At 41.5% G+C, this 13,059-nt stretch overlaps 1 protein-coding gene across 5 annotated transcripts in view; it reads left to right on the forward strand.

Moving 5' to 3' along the window:
- The first annotated feature begins 326 nt into the window (after positions 1 to 326).
- The window catches only part of RNF144B (ring finger protein 144B), a 150,738-nt gene continuing 138,005 nt past the window's right edge, over positions 327 to 13,059 (forward strand). Inside the window, exon 1 of one of the 5 annotated variants that reach the window (XM_052648718.1) lies at positions 327 to 370. The gene's annotated coding sequence lies outside the window, so the exon portion shown is untranslated. Of the gene's footprint in view, positions 675 to 752; positions 795 to 958; positions 1,097 to 13,059 lie in introns of those variants that run through there. The other 4 variants (XM_052648719.1, XM_052648717.1, XM_052648715.1 and 1 more) reach the window with 4 other exon arrangements.

Genomic DNA, 13,059 nt, shown 5'->3' on the forward strand with positions numbered 1-13,059 from the left:
GGGGAGATGAGAGACAGAGAGGCCTGGCTGCTGCAGCCCGAGTTCGCAGGAAGTCCCACTCAACTGGGCCACTGGACAACTCACCTTCTACATTCCCAGCAGGGATATGTCACTCGGAGAGCTTTCTGTTAGTGATACAGCGATGTTTCGCAACCCCCTTCCATCACTCTCATCTTTCATAGTATTGCTCAGTATGCTCTCCTTTTTGCTAGTTCATTTGCTACTAGGTTTCTCTTTGAATACATACAGCTGCTCCTCCCCAGAACTTCAGGACTGCATCACTCTTGAGAACGGAGGCCCCGGGCACACTCAGTACCCAAAGCCAAGTGAAATTAATTGCCTTTGCCCTGACTTGGGGCCCTGATAGGTGGTAGGTATCGACAATACTAGCAAGAGATCTGTCCCGATTTGCACAGCTGAACGTATCCTTCTTGGGGCCAACCGAAAGTCCTGGCAACCTAAGTGTAACTAGTGGGGACGTCTACATTTTTAAAACAATGAAATGGAAAGAGCTATTCTGGAAAAATTAGACTGACTGGCAGAAGATTCTCAGAGTACAATCAACATCAACTGTCGAGAGATGCTGTGATTAGAACAAATGAGGACGGAGGCAGGGGATGAATGCAAGTGATTCCTGCTTTGAACCTCAGAGGGTAGATCAGAGATTTTAAAAGGTGTTTTTTTGTTTTTTGTTTTTTTTTTTTTTTTTTTTTTTCCCTGAAATCGCCCAGCTCCAGAATTTCAAGGATCGCGTTCGCTGCCTGCTTCCTAAAGAGAGCTCGTTCCTGGGGGAGGTGTGTGCGTGCACGCGCGGGGGAGGCAAGGCTCGGGAGAGGGGCCCCAGCTCTCCGGGATAAACAGCAGGGGGAGAAGGGGAGCGCGCCGAGGCGGGCGGGAGGGGTTGGGGAGGCAGCATCGGGGGCAAGGGCCGGGGGAGGGGCCTCTAGCCGCGCGCAGCGGCTGGTAGCCTGGAGATCCGAGCGCCTCGGGTACCTGGAGCTGCTGCCTGGGGAAGCTGACAGCGGACCTCCGCGGGCCTGCGCCCGTGCCCTGCCCCTCCTAGTCTCCCCGTCCGGGCGCCGACCTCACGCGCACGGTAAGGAGGGGCGCGGGGTGCTGCCCTCGCCCCGGGCCAGGTGCCTCCTCGGCCTCCCCAAGCTGTCACCCCCTACTCCCTCCCTCGCCCCCTCCCCGGCCCCGTAGGCGCGGGGCTGAGCCTCGGGCGGTCGGCCCGCTGGGACTCGGACGCTCGCGGACCCCCGCCTCCTCTCAGCCCTCACCCCTCTCGTTACTCCCCTTTCCCCCCAGGCAGCTCCGACACCCCGCGCCCCGGGCCCCGGGAGACAGGGGCGGCGGGGGGGTGGGGGTGTCGTCCACTCTGCCCAGGTGTGTGTCGTAAGCATCGGCACACCGGTTCTCCCCGGAGTCTAGTCATTTCCAGGCTGAGATCACAACTCTTCTCCTTCCAACACATACCCTCCCCCACTTTTGTTACTATCCTAACTTTGGGAGGATATTAACCCCTGGTCAAGGTAGCTGTCTTATCTTGTGTATCTGCACCAAACAGGGATTGAGGTGCCTGGGTTTTATTTTTGTTTTTCCTGAAAATGAAACACTGTGATAAGTTTACAGGGTGTTCTGGGTGATTGCGACGCTAGAACTTTATCACACTTTTAAAGTAATCGCTCCTACTTGGATGCTGAGAGCCTGATTAAGAAATGGCAAGGTGTGTGCGTGTGCGAGCAGTCTTCCGTGTATTGGAAAAAAAAAAAAAACCAGGTGAATGCGATGAGCTGTCTCTCATAATTATCTGAAAATATCTATCAGGTCCTTATGAGAAGAAGAGTGGGCACCCAGCTGTTGGTAAACATCAGCTGAAAATCGTAGCGTGAACAGGGAGTTTAAACGGAGTAAAAGCAGGTTCCCTTCAAACTGATGAGTTTGGTGCGTGTCATTGGTTTTAAGACGGCAATTTTGGGAAGAGAGCGTGAACAGTTCTCCTGAAATTAAGATACAGGTTGGAGAGAAATACTGCCCTTCTAAGAGCCCTTGTTAAAGAGTTAGCTTTTACACATACACTTGTAAAATGTAAGAACTGCTTCACAAGTACTGTGGCAATTAGAGAGGGCTGAGGCCTATTCTCCTGGGAATCAGAAAAGTCCTTCATTGTGCTTGCACTGGCTGACTTTCAGTTACCACTGGCATTTTTACTTGTTGGTTGTTTTAAGACTAAAGACCCAAATGAACTATATCTCTAGGAACTAAAAGAGGAATTATCATATAAATTGATTTAGGTCTTGTTTACATTCCTCAGTATTTGAACCAAGCTCTTCTAACCCTGACTTGGTTAAGAGTGTAAATTGTATTGTGTTTGAGTTTGCACAAGTACTGTTTCTCCATCTCAAACTGTCATTGATGTCCACCTGCTGCTTTTCATGTATATGTATACCTGAACCATTCTAAGTACCTAACAAACTCTGAGTGTAACTGCTAGGGAAAATAAAGATTTGCATTTGTCTTTCGGAAATTTGAGGTGAAGGACTAATTGTTTTCAAACACCACGAAGTAGGTATAATGGTAAATCATACAACATTTTATGAAATAAGATGCTTGTTATGAAACAGGAATAGTATCTGATACTTGCTTTCAAGGATATTAAGGACAAGTAGGCGACTGTCTGTAAAGCATTTTGAACTTTCAGAGTCACTGTCTAGGTATTGAGCCAATGGGATTGCTTTCCTGGCAAACTTTTTCTCCTTTCTAAAATTAACTTTCCCCTAGGAAAAATACTGCAGATACACACAATTTAGGCAACCAAGTCTAGAAAATACTGTGTGTGAGTTTTAACAGTGACCTTAATTCCTTCCTACATGTCTCGTGTTTGCAGCTTATGACACAAAATATGCAGAAATGTTCATTATCCACTGATATTCTCAAAGCATTGGCTTCATGAGGGGAGTTATGGACAGAGTACAACACTGTGTTATAAAATCTGTTGGCTTGGGGAAAGCTATTGTTATTTTCCTATGGTTTTTGTGTATTTGTGTGTACACTGGGTCTGGGACTTACATAATTATGTATATATATGTAACACATGTTTTTAATAGGAATGAAAACCCACAATATTTTTCTTTGTGGTAGAGCACTGTAAGCATTAGGTTTTGATTACTTTTTCATGCCAATTTTAATATGACAGAACTAAAAACTTCAAGGAAATAATTCCATAAAGAGCTGTTTGGAACTGAAGGCCTTTTTAATGTAAGATGTTTGGGCCCTTAGTCTATGTGCTCAGCATCCGCTGAGCAATTCTTTGTGAGCGAGTAAGGGTGGCAGATCCAACTCTGGCGACCTCAGACACTGGATGATTAGACCCTGTCACTCTTCTCCAGGCCTTTAATTTAGTCTGTAACTTGATGCTTCACTGACCCCACACTCTCCCTGCCACGCTAGCTCATAGAGGAATTGTTGGCACTCTGGGTTGAATTTTTTCCCCTCCCATCAATTACAACGTTTGCATTGGTTGCAGAATGTAGTTACATTTTTAGCTCAGTATTCTAAGAAATACCTTTAGCCACAGAGAGAGTAGGCTTAGGGCAGCCCCGCTCACAAATTGCCTTATTTAATCAGGCCATGTTAATTTAATTTCTATGATTCACCTACATAGAAATAATCAAGTCATACAGCATTAAAATTGGAAGACACTTTAGAAGCCATCTAGATTCTAATAATGTCTTCCTACAGATGAATATTGATCCAGTTGTAGCCATAATCCAAACTTGGAGGATAGACTTTACATTTCATATTCTTTTCATAGGCATTCAATTTTATATTCTTTCCAGTTCTTGTAGTGGTGAGGACTTTGCTCATTTGAAATGAATTTCTTTACAAGTTCAATGATACAGGAATAGCATTAAAGTATCTTGCAAATCTCTGATTTTCAACGAAACTCAAAATGTGACCTTAAGGGCAATGTTTACAAAGCCAGTGAATTATTGTAAACTAGCATCCTATGTTTTTCATTACTTTGGATGCGATCTATTTCAACTGATTGACAGAAGAAAAGGAGTATCCTAAGCAAGATGATGGTAAAGAAAGAAAAGTAAGGTGGTGAGGTATGTGAAGAACATGAATTACTAAGTCAGCAAATCATTCAGAAATGATTTGCCTTCAGACCCCTCCCAGAGATTTTATTCTGAAATAGTGGAGACAATCACTGGAGTTTCCAGTCCTCAAAATCCTACTTAAATAAAACTTGGTTTTTGGAAGTTCCACTTCTTGATGTTTCTGCCTTTCAGGATCTTCTGTCTTAAAAGATCTATCTTCCCAAGTTCCTATGGTTGAAGATTTCCAAAAGAATTTATCCCAATACGTAGGCACTGAAAGGATTGGATCCAATCTTAAGAAACCATATAGATTCTAGGGGAGTACTCTTGCTAGTGCTACAACTGTCTACCATTTATTTATTGAGGTATTTTACATACATTAAAAGTATCTTTATTGCCCTAATGGATAGACGTTATCATCCCTTTTATATAGATCTGTGACTCAGAAGTTAAGCCTCTTGGGCATACTCACATACCCCTTTCAACACCCCACATGAGTATCTCTATGAGTACAAGCTGTTGATTGACTCTGTAGATGATAGCATGCTAATTTGGGGATATCTGGCAAATTTCCTAATTCAGCAAAGACCTTATAAGGTCTTCTCTTGTCCTTATATTTCAGTGTAAGTGTGTTCAATGTGTGGAACTCAACTTTCTTAGTAGATTTAATGACTAAAGACAATTACTACATTGAAAATATGTGTTCCAAAGTAGCATTAATCCTTAACAATCAGGATGCTTTTTAAAATATACTTTATAATTTCATGTCATATGGTGATTTACATCTATAGTGTGACTATTTGCTACATTCTCCATTGCTTCCTATAAGTGATTCTGTTACACTGAATCATTCATTTCCTTCAAAGTTTTTAGAAATTCTGTCTCCCAGTGTTGTTCTGCTAGAGCAATTACAAATTAAAATGTGTATTCCTTTATTAAACTGTCTTTTAAGTCTCCTTTATATTATAGTTGTTGTTCAGTTGCCAAGTCATGTCCATCTCTGTGACCCCATTAGCATGCCAGGCTTTCCTGTCCTTCTCTGTCTCCCAGAGTTTGCTCAAACTTATGTCCATTGAGTTGGTGATGCCTTATTTAGCAGTAAGTTTTAACGTTCAGTTCAGTTCAGTAGCTCAGTCATGTCCGACTCTTTGTAACTCTATGAACCGCAGCACGCCAGGCCTCCCTGTCCATCACCAACTCCCGGAGTCCACCCAAACCCATGTCCATTGTGTCGGTGATGCCATCCAACCATCTCATCCATCGTCCCCTTCTCCTGCCCTCAATCTTTCCCAGCATCAGGGTCCTTTCAAATGAGTCAGCTCTCCCCATCAGGTGGCCAAAGTATTGGAGTTTCAGCTTCAACATCAGTCCCTCCAATGAACACCCAGGACTGATCTCCTTTAGGATGGACTGGTTGGATCTCCTTGCAGTCCAAGGGACTCTCAAGTTTTAACATTAGTCTGATAAGTTTGTTTTAATCAACTTCTTTTGACTTTGTTGTTTATTCTGTCTGATCAACAGTAAACCGTACGTAAAGAGGGGATGAGTTATCTCAAAGTTTAATCTTTAAGGGTAAAAGCTTCTAGTCCAGGAGAGACTGTTTGCATCTGTGGAATGCAACCTTTTCTTCCATGTCCCCAAAGGCAGACATCGTTCTCTGCATTTAGCTGGTTCTTAAAAATATCTTTGTACACAGAGCTTTGTAAACAGAGGCTCCAAAGCTACGCCTAGTACATATTCAGTTCAGTTCAGTTGTTCAGTCATGTCCAACTCTTTGTGACCCCATGGACTGCAGCATGCCAGGCTTCCCTGTCCTTCACCAACTCCTGGAGCTTGCTCAGACTCAGTGATGCCATCCAACTATCTCGTCCTGTCATCCCCTTCTTCTCCTGCTTTCAGTCTTTCCCAACATCAGGGTCTCTTCCAATGAGTCAGTTCTTCACATCAGGTGGCCAAAGTATTGGAGTTTCAGCTTCAGCACCAGTCTTTCCAATGAATATTCAGGTATGATTTCCTTTAAGGGGCTTTGATTGACTGGTTGGATCTTCTTGCAATCCAAGGGACTCTCAAGAGTCTTCTCCAACACCACAGTTCAAAAGCATCCATTCTTTGGCGCTCAGCTTTCTCTATGGTCCAACTCTCACATCCATACTTGACTACTGGAAAAACCATAATTTTGACTAGACGGATCTTTGTTGGTATGGTAATGTCTCTACTTTTTAATATCCTGTCTAGCTTTGTCATAGTTTTTCTTCAGGGAGCAAGCATCTTTTAATTTCATGGCTGCAGTCACCATCTGCAGTCATTTTGGAGCCCAAGAAAATAAAGTCTCTCACTGTTTCCATTGTTACCCCATCTATTGGCCTTGAAGTGATGGGACCAGATGCCATGATCTTAGGTTTTTGAATGTTGAGTTTTAAGCCAGCTTTCCCTAGTATATACAGCAACTGTCTTGTTCATACAGCTCTGTTTCTAGGTCTGCCAATTGGGACTGTTGCTGCCCGAAACTCATGTAGCCCTTGTTCTCATTTCTGCCCCCTCTTGGAAAGTGCAGAAGTACCTCAGGAAATTTTGCTTTAAATCTTTCAGCAAGGTCCTGTCACTTCATGCTTCTTTCCTGTAGTATTTAATGAGTCCAGACTTTTTTCCTTTTTAAAATAGTACTCTCCGTTAGCATACTTGAGCAACTTATCACTATTGAAATGTTTCTTGGGAAACCATGTGAGCAGGCAGAGGTAAGAGTATTTGGAATAGCGTATGTGAATTAGTATATTTGTATATAAATATATTTCAGTTTATAAGTAGGCTTACAGAAGAGGTAATCCTTAGTTTCCTTAGTATTGTCCAAGACCAAGATGTAAAATCAGTCAACAGTCTGATATGTTCCTGAAACCTGTCTATTTTCAGTTGTATACCTTATTTTATCCTTTGGAATCAGAGGACCATGGCCTTTGGATTCGGAAGGTTGTGGCTTATTAGTATTCCTTAATACTAATCATGCAGCTTTTGCAAATTAGTTTTCTTAGCCTCATCTCCTTCATCTGGAAAAGGTGATAGTCACACCCAAGAGTGGTACAGATCACACAAGGTGATTATAGAGGAGTTGTCAGAACACATGTCACGGTAGAAGGTGTGGACGAGGTAAACCAAGAGAGTAGGGCAAAAAGAACCGTCAGCAGTGAAACTCAGTGCACATAGGAAGCCAGTGAACAAGAGGAGCCTGAGGAAGGGTGGCCAGAACAGAGGACAAAGATCAGGAGAGCATGAAATCAGAGAATCTAAGGGAATGGAGAAATTTAAGATGGACTCTCATTAGCATCACAAGGACAAAGAAGGTACCATTGGGTTTGGCAATTGGGTCAGTGTGACCTCAGTCATGGGCAGTTTCTGTGGTGAGATACACACAAAAGGAAGTGGAATGATGAATGAGCGTCGGGAAGATAGAAAAGTGCAAACAGCCAATAGAAAAATGTTTCTCCCTTAGGTGGAAGGAGAGAGAGGTCAGTCGCCAAGCAGGTACTCATGATTGGGGTACTGGATTTGGACTTGGGGGAGTAGCAAAAATCCTACCCCAGAATTTTAGGGACTGAATGTCTGCCAATTTTAAATCTTTTTCTAGTAAGGACATTAAAAACACTCCCATCTCATCTTATTTCAGAAAAGAAAATATCAACATTAGGGAGTTAAGTAAATTTAGCTTTATGAGCAAGTCAGTTTCTTAAATAGTCAAGTTTTTCTTCTCTTGGTCAAGATTTATCAGTACTTTCAAGTTTCCATCTCTTCTTCTTTAGGGATCTGGCCTCACCAATTGCCTTTTCTCTCAAATATTTTTAATCTCTTCTCGACTGATTCTTTTTCGTTACCATATACACATACTCCACTCTCTTAAAAAAAAAACGGTCCCTATTAACTGTTACAGAAATTAAACAGTGTCAGGAAAGAAGGGATGCTTTATATGTGGCAGTAATAAAACTTGATTACTGATTGGACTTGGCAGATGAGAGAAAGGGAAGAACCTAAGATAGCTCCCAGATGACTGTGCCACTTGGTTTCATGGAAGAGGAGCCAGGCTGGGAGAATAGAAGCTCCTGGGTTCAGTCCGGCTACATAGCTTGGGAACTCTGACTGTATCTTTGACTCTTTCTCCAGTGTGCTTCTAACTAGGTCCCCACCTCACCCTGTCACCCCGCTTCAGTCATTGTCATTTCATCCTTCATGGTTGGTGCTTAAACCTCACTTTCTAGAATTATTTAACTCTTGAAAGTTCAAACCCTGCTTGTAGGTGTCTGTGAGCCAACAGCATACACGTTTTCTATTCGGGGGAAGAAAAGAAATAGAAATATTTTTCGCTTGAGAAAATATGAGTACACGTGGAACAGGATATTAAAATGGAACCTGTTGATAGTTCTCAGTTTTAGCTGTGGCTCAAGACAAGAGAGGCCGCATTCCAAAGTTAGGTGTAAGACCACAGTGCCCGTGTGGGAAAGGAAGTACAGGAGAACCAGTTTAAATTGTTCATGATTAGCTTGTTGGCCACTTCCAGGTGATAAAACATGATTCGAGAGGCCAAGGAAATAATTATTAGAAGGTTTTTAGAGAGTTGGTGGTGTATTTGAGTGGCCCCATCCTGGCCGCCAACAGAACGGTGTGAGGTACCTGCTCCTCAGCTCACGTCCAGAGAAAGGATTTTATGCAGATCATTTGGAGTATTTAATGTGTATCCCTTCAGAAGGACAGGTGTAGAGATTCAGGCCTGAGAAATCTGAAGGATGAGGGACTGGCTAGCTAGCTCCTCTGATGATGGAGTGAAAGAGATGTCGCTGCATCGCTCCTTAGTTTGATCGGGCACAGAGCGCATGGGTTGTTATCCAAAGAACAGAAGTAGGTCATCACCCTAGAGTGTGAGCTAGCTGAGGTCCTCAGGTCATATGGAAGAGGGCCCTTGCACTGAACCCCAGCTGGGTAAACTGAGGAGGGGGTTGTAAGTAACCATCTGCAAAAAGGGATCCGTAGGTGAGAGGTCCCCGGTGATGAGGAGATTCAAGGTTTCCAGTCGCTATAACTTCCATTATCTTCATCAGCATCCCACTCCTGGTTCAACAGAAAAAGTAAGCTTTTTAAGTGTCCATCAGTAGATGAATGGATAAAGAAATTGTGAAATATATAATGGAATATTACCCAGCCATAAAAAAGAATGAAATAATGCCATTTGCCTCAACATAGAAGGACCTAGAGGTGACTATTACCGAGTGAAGTAAGTCCGGCAGAGAGAAAGTCAAATATCATGTGATATCACTTATACATGGAATATAAAAAAATAGCACAAATGAACTTATTTACAAAACAGAAACAGACTCTAGATATAGAAAAACTTATGATTATCAAAGGGAAAGTGAGGTGGGAGATAAATGAGCAGTGTAGGATTAACAGATACATACTACTAAATAAAAAAGAGATAACAAGGATTTACTGTATAGCTTAGGGAGCTATATTCAATATCATGTAATAGCCTACAATGGAAAAGAATAGAATATATATACATATATATATTTGTATATTTGAATCACTTCGCTATACACCTAGAAACTAAAGCAATATTGAAAATCAGCTGTACTTCAATTAACAAAAGTAAGCTTTAAACTCCCACTATGCTCACAGATCCTGAGCTTCCCTGGTGGGTCAGAGGTTAAAGCGTCTGCCTGCAGTGCAGGAGACCTGAGTTTGATCCCTGGGTCGGGAAGATCCCCTGGAGAAGGAAATGGCAACCCACTCCAGTATTCTTGCCTGGAGAATCCCATGGATGGAGGAGCCTGGTGGGCTACAGTCCATGGGGTCACAAAGAGGCAGACACAATTGCGCGACTTCACTTTCACTTTCACGCTCACAGATCACCAGCATTAGATCTAATGATCTAATTAGTCTGTATTAATCAAGGAAGAATTTTCTGTCTCGTTTTCCCCCTACCTCACCCCACTTTTGTATCAGAAAGTGGGGCAACCTCAATTAGCCAGAGAGAGAAAGAGTCTTTGTATCCCTTTCCCAATACACCTGGGAAGTGTGCAGTGGGCCATACCTAGTTGCAGGAGGGAGCCTTGTCACTTCACATGAAGTTGGAAGAGTTTTAAGTGCTATATTCGATTAGAAACATTACAGAATTGTGATTTTTTTGGATCTAGAGTGAATTGAAAAGACTTAATTATTTGAGTGATTAGAAGTCATGACAACTATCTTTGAATTTCATCCAAGGACAAAAGAAAAACACCACATAATAAAATTAAAGAGGCAGTGTAGGAAACAGTCATTTTCTGATTCTATCCCACGAGTCTTGCTGGTTCATTTTAGGAGTCACACATACAAAACCATTTATAGTTTTTCAATGATACATAATTGGCAAAACAATAGGAGGGAAAGGCAGATACGGTTATTATAGGAATCAAATTTATCCACGGAAATGTCACAATAACTGTTTTCATTTCTTAAAATGATGCTATGAGAATTTTAATTAATCAATTAAGGTACACATTTGGTAATTATAAGATGAGGTTTGCAATCTGTTCCACAGCTGGGGAAATGATCTGAGATAGGGCTGTTGTGTAATAAGCAACATGAGACATTTTTCCCCTTCTGTTTCTAGAGAATCATAGAAGCAATAAACAGCTAAGATGAATTGTTCACCATTTGTATTCTGCCACTGATCAATTTTTTAAAAGTGTGTGTGTTCCTGTAAAACAGTAAAGAGGATGTTCATAAGCCAATAAACTCTAAAATAAACAAGAATGCTAATGGATGCCTCTTTTCAGCTTTTGGGAATTTTAAACTGTTAGCTTCCATATAATCTTTGCAGCATTTGCAGTGTTATTCAAAGACTTTTATGGTCAAGGAGTGACAAGGGGACAATCTAAATAATATTTTTATTAATGCGTGCCTAGAGTTGAAAAGTGAAAGTGAAGTCACTCAGTCGTGTCCGACTCTTTCCGAGTTGAAAAGACAACTTGAAAAATACATTTGAGTCACACAGAGTATTTACATTGACAGCAAATGTGGTTTATACCATAGAAATGGAATTTTGGATTCAGCGGTGGTATATTAAATGGACTAATATATTAGGAAGAGAGGTGGTTACTTGTACGGGGCGTGAGTCAGTCTTCAGTAGAGGAAGTCCTGTACACTTAAGATCCTGAGGACAATGCCACGCCGTTCTCGTACAGTTCCCTGAGCGCAGTGGTTAAGAGCAAAAGTGCTAAAAGTGATGTGACCCGGGGCATATCGTGAAATATTGCTTTTTCCCTGTAGAAGCCAAAATTCCAAGATGTCTCCTAAGATTCTCCTCCCTGGTGTACACCTCTGTAAATCCTTTCCCCTTGAGTGTGGCTCTATTAAAATGGTCTACTTTTTTTTTCTTTTTCATTCAAGATATTTTCAATTCTAGATCTGTGTGTGGTTCTTCTTGAAATCTTGTTTTGTACTACTTTCCTTCTGAGCATGCTAAGCTGTTTTCAGTCATGCCTGACTCTTTGTGACCCCATGGACTGTAGCCTGTCCGGCTCCTCTGTCCGTGGGATTCTCCAGGTAAGAATACTGAACTGGGTTGCCATGCCCTCCTCCAGGGGATCTTCCTGATCCAGGGAGAGGATGGAATTTTTCTTGTCCTTCTACCCTTCTGACTTTATGTAAGCCTCACCTGGTAGGTAAATTCTACACTCAAAGGTAAATATCCGATTCTCATATTCCTACTAGGTCTTTGATTTCTAATCACTGTCGTGGGTTTTGAGTTTCTTTTTTGTTTCTAGGAGACTTCCTTTTCTTGCTTTCTGCCCAGCTATGCACTTAAAATAATTCATTATATTTATCCAGAGCTTCTGTGTGTTAGCACAGAAGGGGATGGGATAGGGTGACAAGGGGTGTTGTAGAGTGGACTTTCCAAGTCGGCTCAGCATGCCTTATTGACTAGAAGTCCTTCAATTCATTTTGTGATCTACCCCCCTCCCCATTCCATTTTACTTTTTATTGGAATTATATTGAATTACATAAAAATTAATGTGGAGAGAATTTATATATTTACAACATTGAGTCCTTCCACCTGTGAATCTGGTATATATCCCACCCTTCATTTGAAACTTCTCCTTAATGTCCTACTGAAACTACAATTAAAAATCGGTACTGGGGACTCCCCTGGTGGGATCCAGTGACCAGGACTCCAAGCACCCAATGCTGGGGGCCCGTGTTTGATCTCTGGTCAGCGAACTAGATCCCACATATGGCAACTAAGACCCAGTGCAGCCAAAAATAAAAATAAATACTAAAAAAACTTTAAAAAAGTCGGTACTGTATTCTTCTTGCTAAATTTAGTTCTAGGTTTTATACTTTATTCTTAGGTATTATTCCTGGCTTGTTGAATAACCACAAGCAAATTATCTAATCATAATAGTGTTAATTTGGTGGAACTAATTACTATTATTTAACTCAGTTGCTTAGTGAATATAAAGTGACAAACTGGAATAGTTCAGGTTAACATTTTCATTTATGAGTTTACTCTTACTATAGCTCAGAAGTCTAAAATACACATTTATCAAAATGACTCAAATGCATAAAGTATGCAAAAGCATAGAGCTTTTTGAAACATGGGTAAAAATAGAAACTACTAATAGAGTAGTAAATAAATTGATATGTATTTTTTTTTTCTCGTTTAATATTGTCTTTTTTTTTTTTTCACTTGATGCATGTCAGAATCAGGATTTGAAATGATAACTTGAAAGAGGGAAATTGTGGAATCTGTGGCTAGACTGGGGAACTCGGATTTAGGCGACAGGCATTGAATGAGCTCCACCTTCATTGCTAGGATATGGCAGAAGTCAGCCCAGACACAACAGAAATGTTATGTTCCTGAAGTGGCCTTCAGTGGAAACTCTGGGACCACACCCTCTCTTGACAGTGAAAAAAAACTGTCTACCCTGGT

Source organism: Budorcas taxicolor, chromosome 11 (assembly GCF_023091745.1).
Source record: "Budorcas taxicolor isolate Tak-1 chromosome 11, Takin1.1, whole genome shotgun sequence".
Taxonomy (NCBI): domain Eukaryota; kingdom Metazoa; phylum Chordata; class Mammalia; order Artiodactyla; family Bovidae; genus Budorcas; species Budorcas taxicolor.